General features: G+C 39.5%; 1 protein-coding gene across 5 annotated transcripts in view; it reads left to right on the top strand.

Moving 5' to 3' along the window:
* Positions 1 to 21,577, top strand: part of DAB1 (DAB adaptor protein 1) — a 2,980,230-nt gene that overhangs the window by 399,834 nt on the left and 2,558,819 nt on the right. The window lies entirely within an intron of this gene.

Genomic DNA, 21,577 nt, shown 5'->3' with positions numbered 1-21,577 from the left:
ATACCCAATCTTATGGAGCATAATGTCAATCGCAAGGGAAATAATAGCAAGAAACTGGAAGAGCGACATAATACCCTCAGTTAAGGAATTCAAAAACAATGCCACTGAAGTTTGGCAGCTGAAAGTAACACAATGAAAACAAGAACCACAACAATCACATCTTCTTATAGTGCATGGAAAAGATTGAATGACCTCTTAAACAAACTATGATTGACATATGATATTAATTGAATTACATATATATGTGTGTACATTAGTAGACGTTTTCTGTAAATAGTTGTTTTGTTAGTAATTTACATCCTTTTCTTTTACAAGATAAGAAACTAATTCATGTTCTATTCAGTTTGATACATTTGTAACTTTTTATTGTTATTGTCTTTTTTTTACCTAATTGTGTTTTGATAGAGTTTTATTCTTTTTGTTAGAATTAATGAATTCATATCTAATTAAGCATTGTCATTCTGGTTGTAGAATATTTGAAGTAGGAGTTTAAGTGGCTGAGATAGTACAGATGAACAGGAGGGACACTAGAAGCAATATGAGACCTAATAATCTGTAAACTGATAAGGCCAATGATGAGTTTAAGATGCAGCTGTAGAAGAAAAACTAATTTACAGAGAGGGTGGTGAAAGAGTGACTTTGTCTGTGTAAGTAAGAATAATTCAGCCCAGCAAAGCATTTTATCTGGCCCTTGATATGTCCTATAATAAATTGTTTTGAATGGAGAGATACTTGTTGACCCCACAAACCTTGTCAAGTATGGTAAGTGGCGCCTGAACTGTATGGTAAATGGTCACTGAGCCAAAAGAGTGGACACAGCTAGTTGGGGAACAATACAGGAATGAGGCTTGTAAGATTAATGGAGGAGACGCAGCAAAATGCAGTTTGCATAACATGGGCACACTGGATAGATAAAGTAAGTTTTGTACCTACCATAAATGTAGATGTTCGAAGATCTACATTGCTGCAGTCCTTACACTTGGGTAGTCCACTGTCCTCGGTCGGCCCGAATATCAAAGTATTAGGCTGACGCCGGTCAAGGCTTAAGACTGACATCAGGACGCCAGGGTACAAAATGCGCATGACCGACGCCATATCCTCAGTCTTTTCTTGCCCCAGATGTCAGAAGACCCTAAAAGAAAGGCCAAAACCAAAAGACAGCAAAACAACCAACCACCCTTGCACTAATCATATGTACAATATATACAATATCCACAATATTTACAACCCAAACCACACCACTTCTAACTACAGAGGGAAGGAGGGAGGAAATTGGACTGCAGCAATGTAGATCTTCGAACATCTACATTTATGGTAGGTACAAAACTGTACTATGTTCTTCATCTCACATTGCTGCAGTCCTTACACTTGGGTAGAATCCCAAAGCAGAGGTAAGGGAGGATGGCAAAAGTACAAAGCATTAGGTGCTGCCAAAATGCCCTGTAATATTGCAGTGGCAAAACCAGCCCTAGATTTAGAGTAAAGAGGAAGGTGGTAATGCTTAGAGAAAGTATGCACTGAACTCCAAGTGGCTGCCTCTAAAATATCTTTAGCTGCCACCCCCCTCAAAAAAGCTGTAGAAGTGGCAGTAGCCCTAGTGGAATGAGGCCTAATCCCAGCTGGAATCTCCTTACCATGATGGGAATAACAGAAAGCAATACAAAACCCAATCCACTTAGAAATAGTTTGTTTTGAAACAGGCTTGCCCTGAGAACCCAGAGCAAATGAAACAAATAACTGCTGAGACTGCCTGAACCCTTTAGTTCTGCTCAAATAATATCGCAACTGCCTGTGTATATCCAAAGTGTGCAAAATCTTCTCCCCTTTATTTTGGGGGTTTGCATAAAAAGTAGGCAAATGAATAGTTTGGTTTAAAGCCACACTAGAAACCACTTTAGGCATAAAGGAAGGATTAGTACGCAAAGATACTCTGTCCTTATGGAAAATTAAGAAAGGCTCAACTGCCATAAGAGCCTGTAATTCAGAAACCCTTCTCGCAGAGGTAATGGCCAACAAAAAAGCAGTCTTCCATGATAAATATTTCAACTCGGCAGTAGCTGCAGGCTCAAAAGGTTGTAGAGTGAGTTTCTCCAACACAAAATTGAGATCCCAAGCAGGAGTAGGAGCTCTACGTGGGGGTCTTATATTCTTTGCCCCTCTAAGGAATTGCTTAAACAAAGGATGAGAAAACAATGGTGGGTCACAGTCATAGTGAGCAGAAATTGCTGCAGCATGAACCTTAATAGAAGAGAAGGACAAACCTTTGTCCAGTAACTCAGTAAGATATTGAAGAGAACACTTAAATTAGGCTTAGAAACATCCAATTCCTTCGCTGCACTCCAAAATAAAAATCTCTTCCATTTATCTGCATACACTTTCCTTGTACTAGGCCTTCTGGCCTCCAAAATAACATTCAAAACTTGCTGTGGAAGCTGAGACCCTCCAGGGTTTAAAACAGAATATGCCAGGCTGTTAGGTGAAGAGAGTGAAGTTTGACATTGAGTAAATGACTGTTCTCCTGAGACAGCAGGTGTGGAATTGAAGGCAAAGGCCATGGAGGCTCTGCACCAGACTTCTCAGTAATGGGTACCAGTGCTGTCGAGGCCAATCTGGAGCTATTAAAATCATCTTTGGCTTGTCCTGTCTGACCTTTAGGAGTACCTTTGGGAGGAGAGGCAGAGGTGGAAAGGCATACACATGAAGATTGCTCCAATTGAAAGAAAGAGCATCCACTTTCCAAGCTGTGGGATGAAACCTTTTGTGCAAAACTTTGGCAGCTGGTAGTTTAGTGGAGAAGCGAACAGATCTATGTCTGGAGTTCGCCATGACACTGTCAATTTCTGAAATACATGAGGATCCAATTTCCACTGTGGGGATCCATAATTGCCTGCTCAACACATCTGCTAAGGAGTTCTGTGCTCCCGGCAGAAACCTTGCCTGAAGATTTAGCTGTAAACTGAGAGCAGTCTCCCACAAAATCATTGCTTGTCTGCATAGAGGATAAGAATGTGTTCCCCTTGCTTGTTGATGTACCACATGACAGTTGTGTTGTCTGTTAGAACCAACACCTGCCCTGGAAGAAGTAAATCCTTGAAAGCTATTAATGCAAATTGGACTGCTAACATCTCCTTCAAGTTGATATGTAGATGTTGTAGTCTGGCAGGCCACGTGTCTTGTATCCACTTTCCATTTAGATGAGCTCCCCAAGCTTTGTCTGAGGCATCTGTCGTTAGAATCTGACTCGCCTCTGGCCGGGTCACAGAGAGTCCCTTGTTTAGGTGACATTCCTGAGCCCACCACAAAAATTCCTTTTGAATGCAAGGTATTATCTGAATGACAGTGTCCATATCTTGGCAGTGCTGTGTCCATACATTTTTGAGATACCATTGTAGCTTCCTCATATGCAGTTTGGCATTGGGAAGCACCAGAATACAAGATGCCATGAACCCTAAGGCTTGAAGGACTGTCCTTGCAGTCAGCCTGGACTGATGAGACAACTGATGGAAGTAAAGGGAAAGATTCTTGTGTTTGTCCGGGGTCAAAAAGGCCATCTGGGATGCTGTATTCAGTCTCACACCCAGAAAGCACATGTCCTGAGAGGGTACTAGACTGGACTTTATTTCGTTCACAGAATACCCCAGGCATCTTAGCACTGCTATCACATATTGCAAATGATGAAGAAGTTCGTCCCTTCCTTGAGCCAGAATCAGGCAATCGTCCAAATAAGGATAGATCTGTATTCCTTTTAGCCTGAAGAAAGCTATCACTGGAGCCAGAACCTTCGTGAACACTCTGGGCGCAGTAGATAAGCCAAAGGGCAATGCAGAGAACTGATAATGAGAAGTCCCAGCCCGAAAACGCAGATACTTCCTGCAACTTTGCCTGATAGGAACATGAAGGTAAGCCTCCTTGAGATCCAGGGTCACCATCCAGTGATCTTTGCCCAGCAAAGGTAAAAGCTGTTGTAATGTCAACATTTTGAACTTGGGAATGTCCAGATAAGTGTTGAGGATAAATAAATTCAAAATTGGTCTCCACGTGTTCCCCTTCTTTGGTACTAGGAACAGGCGAGAGTAAAATCCTAGGCCCACTTCTGGCAGAGGGACCGGCTGTATGGCCCCTATTTGAAGCAGCAGAGAAATTTGTTTGTGAGCCTCTATTCTTTGCTGAGGAGGAACGTCTGGCATGCCTTTGAAAGGAGGCAAGGTATGGAAATAAAACTTGTAACCTTGGTGTATGATATCCACAGGTGAACCAAACAACACATCAGACTGTAAAGGAGCATCTAAAATCCTTGTCTTAACATGGTCAGATAAATTCTGATCCCTCAGCCAGGCGTGCCTGCGAAGGACTGACCCAGTGGCAGCCACCCTAGACGAGGCTTTGACTCGGTCTGAAACTCCGAATTCGAAAAATTTCAGAACGCCGAACGGCACTTGCAACGCTGCTTCTGCATCGGACCATGCGGCAAAAAAGACTGAGGATATGACGTCGGTCATGCGCATTTGTACCCTGACGTCCTGATGTCAGTCTTAAGCGCCTTGACCGACGTCAGCCTAATACTTTGATATTCGGGCCGACCGAGGACAGCGGACTACCCAAGTGTAAGGACTGCAGCAATGTGAGATGAATAACATCCTATATCTCCTTCAGCCATCAAATTAATACATGTATATATGTAACAACTTTTTTAGAGTGGCAGAGTGGCCATTTCTACAGAGTTTGGCTGTTGGCAAAGGGAATTAAAGCTATGCGCTACTAATAAGCTACTTCCTATAGTACTTGGTTTAATTTCTCAGCCTTCATTTGCTCATGGCATGATGTTGTGGGACTCACCTGACCAGAAAGTTATTTTGGGTAATTGGGAATTTGGGCTAGGCCCTGTAATGGTCTCCTGGAATACATGCCTAGACACTACTTGTGAAACTATTTAAAATTAGTCTCAGCCTCAAACAGCTCTGTTAGTCGGATTATCAGTTTAACTTATCAGACAAAGGAAGGGGTCTCAGGAGTGGAAGATTTTGTCATGTTCCACTGCAGTTTCATTGTAGAACGTTAGGCCCACTCACTCTGGATGTACACTGTGTGTATATCTACTACTGCTGACCAACTGCTTTTCTAAGTACAGGCAATGAAATCACCCATCCAGTAATGGGCAGGCAAGAGTCACATATCAAGGTGAGTATTTATTTTCATTTTATTAATTAATATTTGAGATATGGATAAATGGGCTGGTCTACTGATCCTTTTGAAGCCACAATCCAGGCTCAAGGTGGGAACAGTGTAATATGGAATTAAAGAATTGAAATATTTTGCAGTACATAGACAGCAGTAAAGTACACAAAATGCAGTAATTGAACTAGATAAAACAGAACAAAAATTTATAATATATAGTATAATCCATACAGAAGAAAGAGTAAGACAACATAAATCCACATATGGGTGAAATATGCTAGGGCTAGTCACCTGTGGTGTGAAGATTGGCTCCAGATGATTGCCACTGTTGAATTGACACCCTGACTCCATGACCCCCCAAAAAAATGGTGTTGTGGATGGATGGATGGATGGATGGATGGATGGATGGATGGATATAAATTTGGGAGATGTGATTTATGATGAGTGTTTGTTTAGTCAATTGTTGTGTCATTGATGCAGTTTGGTCAACAAAACAGATGACTGACAGTTGTGCGAGATAGCTAGATTGCCAGGTTTGGGAAATATGCCCTTTTCCCATTATTGTGCAATCTTGGAATTGGAAAATATAATCAGTAGTGGGTAGATGGGGCGGCCCCCCACATTCAAAAAAATATTGTGTAGTTGTATGCTGTAAGGTTATGTCACAGAGCATGCAAATTGCTATGTAGCCTTTTTTTCAAATTGTGGCAACATCAGTGACATCATCATTTGGGTTTTTGACATTAAGTGTTTCTACAGATGCACATATGAAGTTATATATATATCTATATCTATATAGCTATATGTATATATATATATATATATATATATATATATATATATATATATATATACACACACACACACACACACACACACACACACACACATATATGGGTCTCCTAGGTATAATGAAAAACTCACTTACCTGAAACGCTAAATGTCAAGACAATATTGCTAAAACCGCTATTCAACCAATGCCCAGAACACCGAACAGGAAGTGTGTGTGTGTGTGTGTGTGTGTGTGTGTGTGTGTGTGTGTGTGTGTGTGTGTGTGTGTGTGTGTGTGTATACATGCATGAAACATGTATTTTGGGAGATGGCCTTCTACTGACAGAAAGAAAGGAAGGGACTTATTTTTGGCCTTTCAAAGAAACAGTCAAAAAACAGTCTTATTTATTTATTAGTCCTGAATTTGTATTATTTGCCTGTTCAAACTGTAAAACCTAGTCTTACATTTTCGGAATGTCAGAAGTTCAGCATAATAACAGCCAGGCAGAGCTAGCTTTCCTTTAGCAAAAGGTATGGATATTTATTTACAGTAGAAGTATGCAGAGGCATTTTGTTAATACAAAAGCACCACAAGGTGAACATTTTTCATTCAGCACAATAAGCTGTAAGCAAGATAGCCTGTCTATGACATTTGACAAATATGCCCAAGGGTCAAATGTGCAACTAAGCTCCAAATGTCTCCTCATCCTGAAAACAAACCAGTTTGTTAACTCCTTGCATGATTCAGTTATTTACCATAAACATGGATATTTTACTTGTGTGAGAAAAGCATAATGCTGTACAAACAGTATAACTATATTAGGCATTAAAATATAGCTAGACAACATTTTGCTCTACAAAATTGTCCTGCTTCTGTTTGTTAGCACTTTTACATCCAATACTACCATGTGTCATTTGCAGGACAATGTCATGGTCTACAACATCTTGACGTACCTGTCACAACAGTTCCTCAGTCTCATGCATCATTATATTATTATTATATTGTACAAGTGTTAGTATTCTTTTAATATTATCATGTGTGTGTCTTTCATGTATAAAACCTATTTGATCATAATTTATCATTTTCATAAGCGGGACTTGCACCCTATCAACAAGTATGGACATAAAGACTTTATAATCATTATTTAATAGGGAAATTGGCCTGTAAGATTTATAGAATTGTGGTTCTTTATTAGTTTTGAGAATGAGGGTGATTAAGGAATACTTCCAGGATGGTGGTATCAGGTTTTTAGACTGTACTACTGTTAAAGCTTTATGAAGAAGAGAAATAGTAGCTGTGGCAAATAGTTTGTACATTTCTATTGTAATACCATCTGCTCCAGAGCCTTATTAGGTTTAAAACATTTAATTTTATCTTTTATTTCATTTAGAGTTATTTGTTTTTCCACGTTTGCTTTAAGTTCATCAGGGATTCTCTCTTATTTTATTGTAACCATCTCCTCATCTAGGTTATTACAACTTAAATTATCAGAATTATAATGATTAGTGTAATGAAACCTGAAAGCATCTAATATATCTCCTATATCAGATACTGCCTTATAAGAAGACTCATGTATTATTTTTATGATATTATTTGATTTAGAGTGAGTCTAGGCTCTAACTGCCATATTATGCACGTGCTTTGGAGTTAGTACATATGAATTTAATTTCATCTTCCCAAATTTAATTTCATCTTCCCTAGAGCTAAATTTGTTCTATGCACCAAAATATTTTAGTACTTTTTATTCTAATTCTTTTTTATCAACTAAGTGTGTTGATTTTGTTTTTAAGAGTTGAAATTTGGATTTGCAGACTTTGCATCTCAGATTCCCATTCCTTTAATAACTTATCATTGTAAAAGGTAACAGTTCTACCACAAATAAAGCTTTTAACGCATCCCATATCATTATTGCATTAGTATCAGAACTAGTGTTTACTTATTGAAAGTATTTTAATCCCGTTAATAACCAAAGTTTGAAATGTTTAATTTTGGTGATATATGTAGGGATTCTAGGTATAGAAATTCATTTAGCAAAATCTTGCTGTATTTGAAATGTGAAGCAATCATTATCGGAAATTGGGCAAGGAATTTTAGAGAAAAATGAACATTTTAGCTTTAAATCATTAGAGACTAATATTCTATCAATCCTGGTTTGGATTTTGAACCTGTTATCAACATGAGAAAATTTCAGAGACTGATTATGTTTAAAGTATCATATAAATTAAGGGAATCAATCCATTTCTTAAATAGCTTTGCAGTGGATGTTAGCCTTAGTGGTCTATTGTTAGTAGTTTCAAGATTATCTAAAATACAATTGAAGTCCTCCTAGTATAAGATTACCTTTATAAGTATTTGTACTAAAATCCAGATGACATCTTGCAGTTGACACACCCAATCCTGGAAACCAGTATAGATTGACTAGTGACCAAATTCTGTTATTAAGTTTAATAACGATGATAAAATAGTCCCTCAGTATCCTCATATTTATATAAAATTTGAGGGCGAATAAAACTTCTTTTCCAGAGAATACTGCGGTGGTGGTGCTGCGGTAGCGTTGTTGCCTCACAGTTAGATGTTGCATGTTCGATTCTCAGTTAGAGCGTCTTCTGTATGTCGACATGCGTGAATGGGCGTTCCTTCGCTGAAGGTTGTGCGTTAGGCCTGGCAAGCCAGCACGTAAAACTCTACTGCCAATCATTAGCGGACCGGATTTCCGCTGTGGCGACCCCTAACCGGGAAAAGCCGAAAGACAGTTTAGTGACACCTCTCTTTTTAGTTTTATATGAAGAATGGGGTAGTATTATGTAATTATGGGGGTCCCAGATATTCCTTTTAGCTGATTTAAAACGAGCTTCTTGTAGGAATAATATTTGGGGTTTATTTTTCATTTAAATATCTTAATAAACTATGTCTTTTCCTTGGATTATTGAGTCCATTTACATTTAAAGAAACAAGTAAATGTAGTTACAGTTAAAATAATAAGAAATAATCAAATTTCTATTTAGACAACACTTTCTATTTCCCCAATATACCGAGGTATGTGTAAAGATGCGTGATGATCTGTTTGTATGATGGCAACACATAATATGTAAAATACTTTACTTTTGGGTCAGAAAGGTGAAGAAACATCAGAAGAGTTACGGAAAAACAAGCAATAATGTAACAACAAAAAACTCCCAACAACAAACATGGAATTTGTAAGACTTCCAGTCTGACAGATAGAAGACAATCTGTTAGACTTTCTCTAAACATCATGACCGTAGCTAACAGCTCTGACAAGTACTATTAATGAGACATAAATAATGCAAATGAGATTATTTTGTGCAGCAGTAACTTTAGAATCAACTTAATAATTAAATACAAACCAAATGTAATAGTTAATGAGCAACTTCAAGATTATTTATGTATGTACACGTGTGTCTTCGTACACATTCATACATAAGCATCCATGCACTTCTAATGTATTTTGCAGCTGTTAATATTTTTGTGAGAGGCAATCAAAAGTTGGAATGTTTGGTTTTAGTTCTGCTTGTAAGAACGGCTTTTGTTTTAGTGAATTTATATGAGAATGTGGCATTGACTATTTTACAAGCAAAGTGATAAGGTTGATTATTGCTGCTCCCGATAACCAGCTGTGCTACCATTTATTTATTACTAGAATGTGATAGCACATTTTCAACACTAATGATGTGCTAACTGCTTTGATCATAGTGGCAGTAAGCTGGTCGTAAACGTTTTACAAAGCACACAGGACAAAAGGAGTACACTGGCAGAAAGAGAGAAGAGAAAAAGAGAGAGGAAGGCATCTTTTGTTCAGTAATTAAATCCAAATATAATTAGCCAACAACATCTTTTGTGCAGATACAAATCCTATAAACAAATTCAAATGTGTGTGTCAGTGTCATCAATACTTGGGGACGAACACACACACTGACAGACACACACACACACACACACACACACACACACACACACACACACACACACACACACACACACACACACGTACACATATGCACAAAGCGTTGAATGTACATTGGCTTTCCCCCATGAGCCCTGTTTAGTCCTTTGGATGTATTCCCTGTTGACAATATCTGCAGAATCCCCAGAGCCACAAGCTTTTCCTGCCAAGTTGTCCCTAATGTAATCCTAGCACTGGGTGGTCTCCTCTGACTTCTTCAAAGTGAACCCAATGGGGCACGTTTACAATTTCTGAGAAGTGAGGTATCCCAAAGAGCCCCTTTAAACTTAACTGTGAACTAATGGAGATTTTCAAATTCAAATATAAATCATTTAACTAAATGTACTCTCAGCATGTCTTTGTCATTCTTCTGATGTTCTGTATTATATGTATAAATAACAAAATTGCTTAACTATTTATATTAAATGTTTTTTATCCAGTCGGTGGTATTCTGTGAAAGATTTTTGTTTTTTTTTTCTTAGTTACACCTTGGTTCTTGTGTTAGATTGTGTACAAATAAATGTCAGTATTTTGTATGTATGTATAAGCACACACACACATACTCGTATATAATTTCTAACCCTTTCTGTGTGTATATGTATATATATATATATATATATATATATATATATATATATATATATATACACATGTATATCTATATTTGACTGTGTGTGTGTGTGTGTGTGTGTGTGTGTGTGTGTGTGTGTGTGTGTGTGTATATATATATATATATATATATATATAGAGAGAGAGAGAGAGAGAGAGAGATAGCATAGCTCTCAACCTTCCATCCCCAAAATGAGGAACATCAGCTCTCATAACGTGGAACAAATTGGGAAAATGTGGAACACATACTAACAGCTTGCTAACAACTTCAACTAGGAAGATCATAGGATAGTTAAAGTATGCTGTTTTTACTTATAAAAAAGATCTTTTAATGAATTAGCGTGATTCATTTCTGTTTTCCATGGATATCAGTTAAAGAATTCCTAACACAAAATGTGTCAAAATTTTTCTATGTGGAACTTTGAGGAACATAAACTTTTTAAGACCCAAAATGAGGTATGTTCCTCATAATGAGGTGCACTTGAGGTATGATTGTTAGATAGATAGATAGATAGATAGATAGATAGATAGATAGATAGATAGATAGATAGATAGATAATTTCTGTTAATAGTGAAGTTAAGTTTGGCTGACTTCAAGGGTTTTAATCTACCAGGTCAACTACTGTTCCTTTAGTTTCTTGCAAACTCAGATTCATTACTTCGTTAATGTCTGTTCAGCGAATCCTCTGCTGCTTCTTCATCTTTAGTCTTTCATATCCCTCTGCATCTCTCTCTTCTGTAATAAATCCCATCTTCACAGTACGTGGCCTAAACATTTCAGTTTTATTTTTATTATGAAACCTTCCTGTATGCAATATGGGTTTATGTCTTTAAGGATAGAGGGGTTGGATCTTATGGAAAATTCTCAAAAGTTTCCTCCATACAACAGTTCAAAAGCATTGATTTTCTAGCACACAGCCTTACTCACACTCCAGCTGTCACAGCCTCGGGGAACTATAGCTTTGGCTATATGAATAATTGTTGAAATGTGATGTCTTTGTTCTTCAAAGTCTTACCAGAATGTTCACAAATTTCCTCACAAGAGGCAAATGTCTTTTAATTTAGTGACTGCAGTCATCATCTTCAGAAAAATTTGAACTCAAGAAAATAAAATCCGTCATGGCCTCCATGCCCACCAACCATTTATTTGTAAAGAAGTGATAGAGCAAGATGACATACTTTTGTATTTTTTAATTAAGCAGCAACATTTTTTCTACTTTCACCTTCAACAACAGCATGTGCAGCTCTTACCCAAGTGCAGATATGAAAGTGGTATCATCTGCATGTCTGTGGCTCTTAATACTTCTTGCAGTTATTTTGATTGTAACATCTGATTCATATAACTTAGCATTTTGGAAGCTACATTCAACATATAAATTAAAAAAGTAGGTTGAAAACATATCATAGTGAAATCCCTTTCCTAATCTATATTAACTTTAGTTATTCCATATTTTATTCTACGTATGCAGCTTCCACAGGAGGTAAACGGGGTGACCTAGTATCAATGTTTCTTTAAGAAGTTGCCACAGTTCGTTATGACCCACTCAGTCACAAGCTATAGAGTACTTGATAATGCAGAAGTAAATATTTTATGGAACTCCATCAATTGCTTATTATCCAGTGGATATTATTAATTTGATCTCTAGAACCACTCCCACTTTGAAATAAGGACAACTGTTCAGTACTCTAAACATAGTTTAGCATTGCCCCTTGTTGAGATTTTTCTAACTGGAATAGGAATTTACCTTTTCCAGGGAAGAGGCTATTGCTTTGTTTTTTCTAGTTTGATGGCAAATTCTGAGGAACATTGTAAAGGGATAACTTTGCTGGATTTAAACTGTAGTTTTCATCTCTTTCTGGACCTTGAATATTATACTTTCTGCTGTCCTTTAACTCACCAGGATGTCTGTCTCTATGCTCAACTTCTGAAAGACTTGATTGGCTAAATCCACCTGCATTAGAAGCTGAAGTTAAGTACAAACTGTATTTCATTTTTTCTGTTACCTAATTGTGTGTTTCACTGAATAGTGTGTGCTGTGTGTCTCTCTGCAGTTAGTTCCCTACCCACCCTCCCTGTTCTTGTTTTGGTGTTAGTGTTGGTGGCTCTGGAATTGCCCGCCCCTCCTGTAAGTCTGTATTTGAACACTCCTCCTGAGTCCATCACATTAGCTCACTTAACCGAGTACAGTGAGATCATATTCTTAGTCTAGTGTTCACTCTACTTAATACAGAGAGAAGATTTGAGAAGACCAACCCACTTAGGTTCTTCCTTCCTCTCACCTTGCACTTTACTAACAAAAAAAAATGCACTTTATTCATCTGCTTTTACTGTATTTGTGTTTCCTCCTACTTTATTTTGCTTTTGCCTCTTCTTAAAAGTACTCAATTGTATTTATTCTGCTGCATTTATTACTGCTTGGTAGTAGCCTGATTAAATTGTAACTGTTATTCTCAGTCTTTTGGTTTAAGCACTTGGGCTTCATACCAGTTGTTTTACATTAAGAAGGTTTGTGGTCTGCACTGTTGTGGCAGGACAGGTAGCTTACATCCTTCTAAGCTGGGAATTGCTGATTGAAGGCTCCGTGTCTGCTATTCTAAAAGTGTATTAGTTCTGGTTTAAGCACTTGAGCTTCAGGCCAGTTATTCTACATTAAGAAGGTTTGTGGTCTGCACTCTTGTGGGAGGAAAGGCTGGATTCTACCCTTCTGAGCTGGGAATTTCTGGTCACAGGCTTATTGTGCCTGCTTATTTGAACTGTTTCTTTCTGAAATTGGTGCGCCTTAGCATAGATTAGATTCTGGCCTGCTGAATCTAGCTTTGTTTGTATAACTTGAGCACTTATCCATGCCATCTTTTTTGGAGAAGGTTCCCCTGTACCTTAGTAGTGGGAGTGTGCAGTTAGAACTTGTCTGATTGAAGACTGCTGGAACAGGGCTCAGTTTTGAGCTGTTTTCTGGTTATTTGAGTAACTTGTTTAAATCAGTTTGTTCGTTTTCTATTGTTGTATATATATATATATATATATATATATATATATATATATATATATATATATATAAATTGCACTTTATTCATCTGCTTTTACTGTATTTGTGTTTCTTCCTACTTTATTACTAAGGCCTTACCTCCCTGGAATACATGAAAAGAGACATGAAAGAGCTCTCTGATATCATAGCCCAGGCTAGTATGACCCTGATCCCGAGTAGCATCCTGCCCTCACCAAGAATGATACCACGGTATAAAGAAAAAAATGATCAATTTCAACAATTGGCTAAGTTTCTGGTGTCATTCAAAGGGGATCCAGTGTCTGTCCACCTGGGATGACATGCTCGAATATCCACGCTGCTTTGCTAGAAATGGCTTGCACCTGTCACCCTTAGGCTTTTGAATACTGGCCAGGGCTCTTGCCACCCCCATAGTGCCTTTTTTACGTGAGGCTCAAAAGACAAACCCACCACTGTAAAAAGCACAAGTAACAAAAAAATGATGGTAATGCTACTCAATGCCAGAAGTCTAAACCTCAAAATGCATGCACTCAAGGCACTCCTCAGTATGGAGAAACTCGATATATGTGCAGTAACAGAAACCTAGTTTAAGGCTCCAGAGAGCACACCAGCACTACCAGGCTACAACACATACCATACATTTCGGCCACAGAACCTGGACCGAAATACAAAAGGTGGAGGCGTATCCATATTCATCAAGGATACCCACACCTCCAGGTTAGTGGCACAGCACGATGCTTCAGAGATTGTCCACTTGCAACTAACAACGGGCAAAACTGCAGTTCAAATTGTAGCTTGCTACAGATTACCCACCATGTCCCAGGACCCCCCCTGGAAACACTGGGAAGCATAAAGGACATACCAACCACCCTAATATTGGGTGATTTCAATTTCCCAAACATTAACTGGGAGAACTACTCAAGTACTAACTCCCTTGCCCAACATTTCCTAGTATTTATAAACTCAAATGCCCTGATCATTTGGTCAACACTGTCACCAGAGTTGACAACATATTGGACCTGGTCATCACCAACATGGGTGACTGGTGTTCCACACCGGAGGTCAACCCCTCACTGGTTAGATCTGACCATAAACAAATCACTTTGGATATCCACATTCTGCCCCCACCCCCGGACAAGGAAATAACAGTGAAAATCTTTTCAAAAGCAAACTTCACATTACTTAAGACCGAGGTGGAAAGTTTCAAAGCCCCTTGCTAAAGGATAATGCTGTCCAAGCTGCAAAATCCTTTACTAATGAATTCTACGGGCACCTACAAGAATGCATAGCTCATGCTATCCCAAGCAAAACCAAGACTAACTCCTCCAAGAAAAGGAAACCAGTCTGGTGGACCCCTGCCATAAACAAGCTATACAATAGAAGGAGGAAACTAGTACAGAAAAGAGTAAAATCCCAAGAAGGGAAGACATCCCTGATTAGTATCTGCAAGAAACTACGATCCCTCATAAAATCATCCAAGGTGAGCTTTGAAAGAAAAATTGCCAAGGACTTCAAAGATAACCACAAGGCATTCTTTAGCTATGTCAAGAATCTAAGTGGCAATACTCATATCTTCTCAGAGTTAGTGCAGAATGGCACAAAATAAACTGAACGAACCGATATTGCCAACATCTTGGCAGACAGGTTCAGTGCAAACTTCACCCCCAAAAGGGCCCATAACCATACCAGAAAAATGTAGAGTCCCTGAAATCACAGACACTCAGGTTAATAAAGCCCTCTCCAAAGCCAAAAACACAGCATCAATGGGACCAGACGGTGTCCCAGGCTGCGTCCTACACAAGCTCAAAGATGACGTAACCCCTCACCTAAACACACTGTTCAAACTCAGCCTCTCCACAGTCTACATACCCGTAGAGTGGTGCACAGCAACGGATATTCCACTCCACAAAGGTGGAGCCACAACAGACCCTGGGAACTATCGCCTATAAGCCTGACTAGCTTGGTCTGCAAGGCTATGGAGTGCATCATCATGCAACTCATTAACAGAGACATTGGGAACCTCCAAACACTGTACCCTACCCAGATTGGCTTTGTTAAGGGAAGATCATGCCTCCTAAACCTGGTGTACTTCATTGAGATAGTTACCAAGGCTATAGATGAGGGAAAGGTGGTATACACAGCCTACCTAGATCTTGCAAAGGCCTTCAACACCATTCCCCATTCTGGTATTATAGACAAGCTCACCATCCTGAACATAAATCTCTGTGTCACAAGATGGGTTGCCAACTGGCTCATGGACAGAACCCACATGGTAAGAGTTGCGGGAGCTAGGTCTGACTCTAAACCGGTTACAAGTGGCATTCCCCAGGGCTCAGTCCTGGGACCTCTCCTGTTCGGCATATACTTCACAGAGGTACAGGTAAGCACAGGAGGACCATGGTTGACCAAGTTTGCAGACAAATGCAAACTAGGGGCTATAACTGACTCTCCGGCTGACACAGACATCCTCCAAAAGGGTCTCACTGAGACAGATACCTGGTGTCAAAATCATGGCCTCAAGGTAAATGCCAAAAAGTGCATAGTCATCCCATTTGGAAAAAATAAAGTACTCACAAAATACCACATAGGTGGTAGTCCCCTAAATACGGAAAACGTAATAAAGAATCTGGGGACCCAACTAGATAGTAATCTCTCCTTTGATAATCATATTGCCAACATGATTAGAAAATCCTTCTATGAGGCCCACCTAATCACAAAAGGGTTTGCATCCAGATCAAAAGAGGCCATTGTGCCCCTCAACTCATCACTCATCAGACCCATCATAGAGTACAACACCCTATTTGGGATGTACCTTACAAGACACAGGCAACAGCTGGAAAGACCACAGAAGTACCACACCAAGAGGATCTCTGGCCTCAAACAGAAGCCCTATGCAGCTCGACTGAAGAAACTCCATCTGTACTCGGTTGCATACCGCCTACTCAGAGGTGATCTCTGCCTGACATACAAGGCCATGTCCAAATAAAGAATTGATGGACATGCTCCACCTAAAGAAAACCTTATCCCCTCAAGCCACACACTCTAAGGATCTAAACGTCACCACAACAATAAATAGGACGTGCTAGAGGGATAGAATCCTGTCACAGAGACTTCCCATGCTTTGGAACAAGATTCCAATCTACATTAGGCAGAGCAACCTTGACGAGTGGATAGGAAACAGAAAGTTTACCCCAGGGATCACTTCAGTGGCTCTTCTGAACAGAGGCACAGAGAACTAATCTAAGGGGGTGGCGGAAGCCAACACATTCTGGCTAGGCTTATAAATGCCTTCGGGCAGATAGCCTAGTATAGATAACATATCATTGTACTAACCAGCATAGCTTCTGACCACGTCATGCAGTTTGCCTGTATATTTCTGCTACTCCTTCTTAATATTTTTTTGCTTCTGTTAGGTCCCTCACATCCTTTTTTCTTTCACGATGCCCATTTTCACCTGGAAATTTCCCTTAGTATCATTATTTGCACTTCTCGATTAAATATAATTCAGCCACTTTCACATTTTTTTTTTCTAATTTTATATACATACATACTACACACACACACATAGTTATATATATGTATATACTGAGATAGAGAGAGAAAAAGACAGACAGAGAAAGGCATTGAGTCTAGTTAGTGGAAAATATGTACTGTGCCTTTAAGAGCAAGATAAGTGACTGATCTGTGGGGATATCCTCATATAATGTTAGTCCGGAAATTGATTTGTATTAGATAATCAGTCGCTGTCATGTATATCTATATCTATCTATATATACATACAGATTGGTAAAATAATTCCATACATTGCATGCAAAATACACCTATACACAAAAAGAAAACTTCTTATCTGAATCGCATCTCATCTAAATCAGCCCTCTAGAAATTAATGTGTTAATATTAAAATAAAAAGGATTAAAGTAATAGAATGAAAATTGACTAAGTAGCTAACTAACTACATGTATTGAACAAAGCACTAACTAAACCTGCTTTTCAGAAAACTGCATTATAGCAAAAACTGTCACAGTCCTAAGAGAGAAGATTAACTAATTAAATCAATGCCTTGAAGAAAATACTGACCAAACTTGCCCATCAATAAACTGCACTACCGGCAGAACTGTCACAATTCTATCTATAGAAAGTAAAAGTAATGTAAAGATAATGAAACAAACTGTAAATCTTGACATAAATACCATTATACCACTTAACCTCTCCATAGTTTGTGTTTTCCCATTATACTTACCAACCATCCGTGGTTTTCTGCTGCTCCATCTGTTTCCACATCATATGTGGATCCATGTCACTCCATGATTGAATGCAGGTCTTCACAATAAATTGGTCTTAAGAGAATTATTATACTCGGGGGATCCCTGACTAGAAATGAGAGGTGACTGGAGGAGAGGTAGCAGACACAGAGACTGTATGGGATTATTCACATTTCAGCCAAACATTAACATGCTCTTTCAGTACCAAACTGTGGCATACATCTCCTCCTTTGTATCCATCCAGTGGTATAACTGTCTATGTAGACTGATTTTAGTTACAGAAATCTTATAGGTTAATGTTATATACCAGGTTAATGCCCATCAGGCTTTTATAAGCCTAACTAGTTGTGTCCTCATTTACCTGGGCATCTATTTACTGTCGACCTCTTGTCCATCACAGCCATGGGAGCCAGACCATGGGTGAATTTGTGGTTTCCCATCCAATGGCCAAGGTTATATTTGAATAGAATTAGAGATGAACTCTGCTTCACCTGTAGGAGAAGCCTATTCCATAGCATGGGGATCCTTTGAGACATATATCAGTCTCACCAGCATGTTCAATTTATGTCAGATGCAAAGTTTAAGTCCTTGGAGCTAGTGTTTCTGCATTTTGTGCATGTGTAAGAGATCCGTCAGGGCTGGAGGAAACCAGTCTGGTGGACCCCTGCCATAAACAAGCTATACAATAGAAGGAGGAAACTAGTACAGAAAAGAGTAAAATCCCAAGAAGGGAAGACATCCCTGATTAGTATCTGCAAGAAACTACGATCCCTCATAAAATCATCCAAGGCGAGCTTTGAAAGAAAAATTGCCAAGGACTTCAAAGATAACCACAAGGCATTCTTTAGCTATGTCAAGAATCTAAGTGGCAATACTCATATCTGCTCAGAGTTAGTGCAGAATGGCACAATATACACTGAACGAACCGATATTGCCAACATCTTGGCAGACAGGTTTAGTGCAAACTTCACCCCCAAAAGGGCCCATAACCATACCAGAAAAATGTAGAGTCCCTGAAATCACAGACACTCAGGTTAATAAAGCCCTCTCCAAAGCCAAAAACACAGCATCAATGGGACCAGACGGTGTCCCAGGCTGCGTCCTACACAAGCTCAAAGATGAAGTAACCCCTCACCTAAACACACTGTTCAAACTCAGCCTCTCCACAGTCTACATACCCGTAGAGTGGTGCACAGCAACGGATATTCCACTCCACAAAGGTGGAGCCACAACAGACCCTGGGAACTATCGCCTATAAGCCTGACTAGCTTGGTCTGCAAGGCTATGGAATGCATCATCATGCAACTCATTAACAGAGACATTGGGAACCTCCAAACACTGTACCCTACCCAGTTTGGCTTTGTTAAGGGAAGATCATGCCTCCTAAACCTGGTGTACTTCCTTGAGATAGTTACCAAGGCTATAGATGAGGGAAAGGTGGTATACACAGCCTACCTAGATCTTGCAAAGGCCTTCAACACCATTCCCCATTCTGGTATTATAGACAAGCTCACCATCCTGAACATAAATCTCTGTGTCACAAGATGGGTTGCTAACTGGCTCATGGACAGAACCCACATGGTAAGAGTTGCGGGAGCTAGGTCTGACTCTAAACCGGTTACAAGTGGCATTCCCCAGGGCTCAGTCCTGGGACCTCTCCTGTTCAGCATATACTTCACAGAGGTACAGGTAAGCACAGGAGGACCATGGTTGACCAAGTTCGCAGACAAGTGCAAACTAGGGGCTATAACTGACTCTCCGGCTGACAGACATCCTCCAAAAGGGTCTCACTGAGACAGATACCTGGTGTCAAAATCATGGCCTCAAGGTAAATGCCAAAAAGTGCATAGTCATCCCATTTGGAAAAAATAAAGTACTCACAAACTACCACATAGGTGGTAGTCCCCTAAATACGGAAAACGTAATAAAGAATCTGGGGACCCAACTAGACAGTAATCTCTCCTTTGATAATCATATTGCCAACATGATTAGAAAATCCTTCTATGAGGCCCACCTAATCACAAAAGGGTTTGCATCCAGATCAAAAGAGGCCATTGTGCCCCTCAACTCATCACTCATCAGACCCATCATAGAGTACAACGCCCTATTTGGGATGTACCTTACAAGACACCGGCAACAGCTGGAAAGACCACAGAAGTACCTCACCAAGAGGATCTCTGGCCTCAAACAGATGCCCTATGCAGCTCGACTGAAGAAACTCCATCTGTACTCGGTTGCATACCGCCTACTCAGAGGTGATCTCTGCCTGACATACAAGGCCATGTCCAACCCAGAATTGATGGATATGCTCCACCTAAAGAAAACCTTATCCCCTCAAGCCACACACTCTAGGGATCTAAACGTCACCACAACAATAAATAGGACGTGCTAGAGGGATAGAATCCTGTCACAGAGACTTCCCATGCTTTGGAACAAGATTCCAATCTACATTAGGCAGAGCAACCTTGACGAGTGGATAGGAAACAGAAAGTTTACCCCAGGGATCACTTCAGTGGCTCTTCTGAACAGAGGCACAGAGAACTAATCTAAGGGGGTGGCGGAAGCCAACACATTCTGGCTAGGCTTATAAATGCCTTCGGGCAGATAGCCTAGGATAGATAACATATCATTGTACTAACCAGCATAGCTTCTGACCATGTCATGCAGTTTGCCTGTATATTTCTGCTACTCCTTCTTAATATTTTTTTGCTTCTGTTAGGTCCCTTACATCCTTTTTTCTTTCACGATGCCCATTTTCACCTGGAAATTTCCCTTAGTATTATTATTTGCACTTCTCAATTAAATATAATTCAGCCACTTTCACATGTTTTTTTTTTTTTTCTAATTTTATATACATACATACTACACACACACACACATAGTTATATATATGTATATACTGAGATAGAGAGAGAAAAAGACAGACAGAGAAAGGCATGGAGTCTAGTTAGTGGAAAATATGTACTGTGCCTTTAAGAGCAAGCTAAGTGCCTGATCTGTGGGGATATCCTCATATAATGTTAGTCTGGAAATTGATTTGTATTAGATAATCAGTCGCTGTCATGTATATCTATATCTATCTATATATACATACAGATTGGTAAAATAATTCCATACACTGCATGCAAAATACACCTATACACAAAAAGAAAAAGTACAGTTTTGTACCTACCATAAATGTAGATGTTCGAGGATCCACATTGCTGCAGTCCTAACCATTGGGGTAGTCCGCTGTCCAGTCGGCCCGAATACCAAAGTATATGGCTGACGTCGGTCAAGGCGCATTAGACTGATGTCAGGACGTCAGGGTACTAATGCGCATGACCGACGTCATATCCTCAGTCTTTTCTTGCCCCAGATGTCAGAAGACCCTAAAAGACAAGGCCCAAACCAAAACACCAAAAACCCTGCACCAAACATATATACAATATATACAAATTTACAAGAATATAGCCTAACCCACACCACCACCCCTAAACACAGAGGGGAAGGAGGGAGGTAAATTGGACTGCAGCAATGTGGATCCTCGAACATCTACATTTATGGTAGGTACAAAACTGTACTATGTTCTTCATTCCACATTGCTGCAGTCCTAACCATTGGGTAGAATCCCAAAGCAGAGGTAAGGGAGGCTGGCAAATCATAAGGAAGCAGGAGCTGTCAACATGCCTTGCAAAATAGCTGTGGCAAAACCAGCCCTAGATTTAGAGTAGAGAGGAAGGTGGTAATGCTTAGAGAAAGTATACACTGAACTCCAAGTAGCTGCCTCCAAAATATCCTTAGTTGCCACCCC

This window comes from Protopterus annectens, chromosome 10.part0 (assembly GCF_019279795.1).
Source record: "Protopterus annectens isolate FY-2018-M chromosome 10.part0, PAN1.0, whole genome shotgun sequence".
Taxonomy (NCBI): domain Eukaryota; kingdom Metazoa; phylum Chordata; order Ceratodontiformes; family Protopteridae; genus Protopterus; species Protopterus annectens.
The sequence above is the reverse complement of the archived record's forward strand: the minus strand, read 5'-3'. Positions and strand labels throughout refer to the sequence as shown.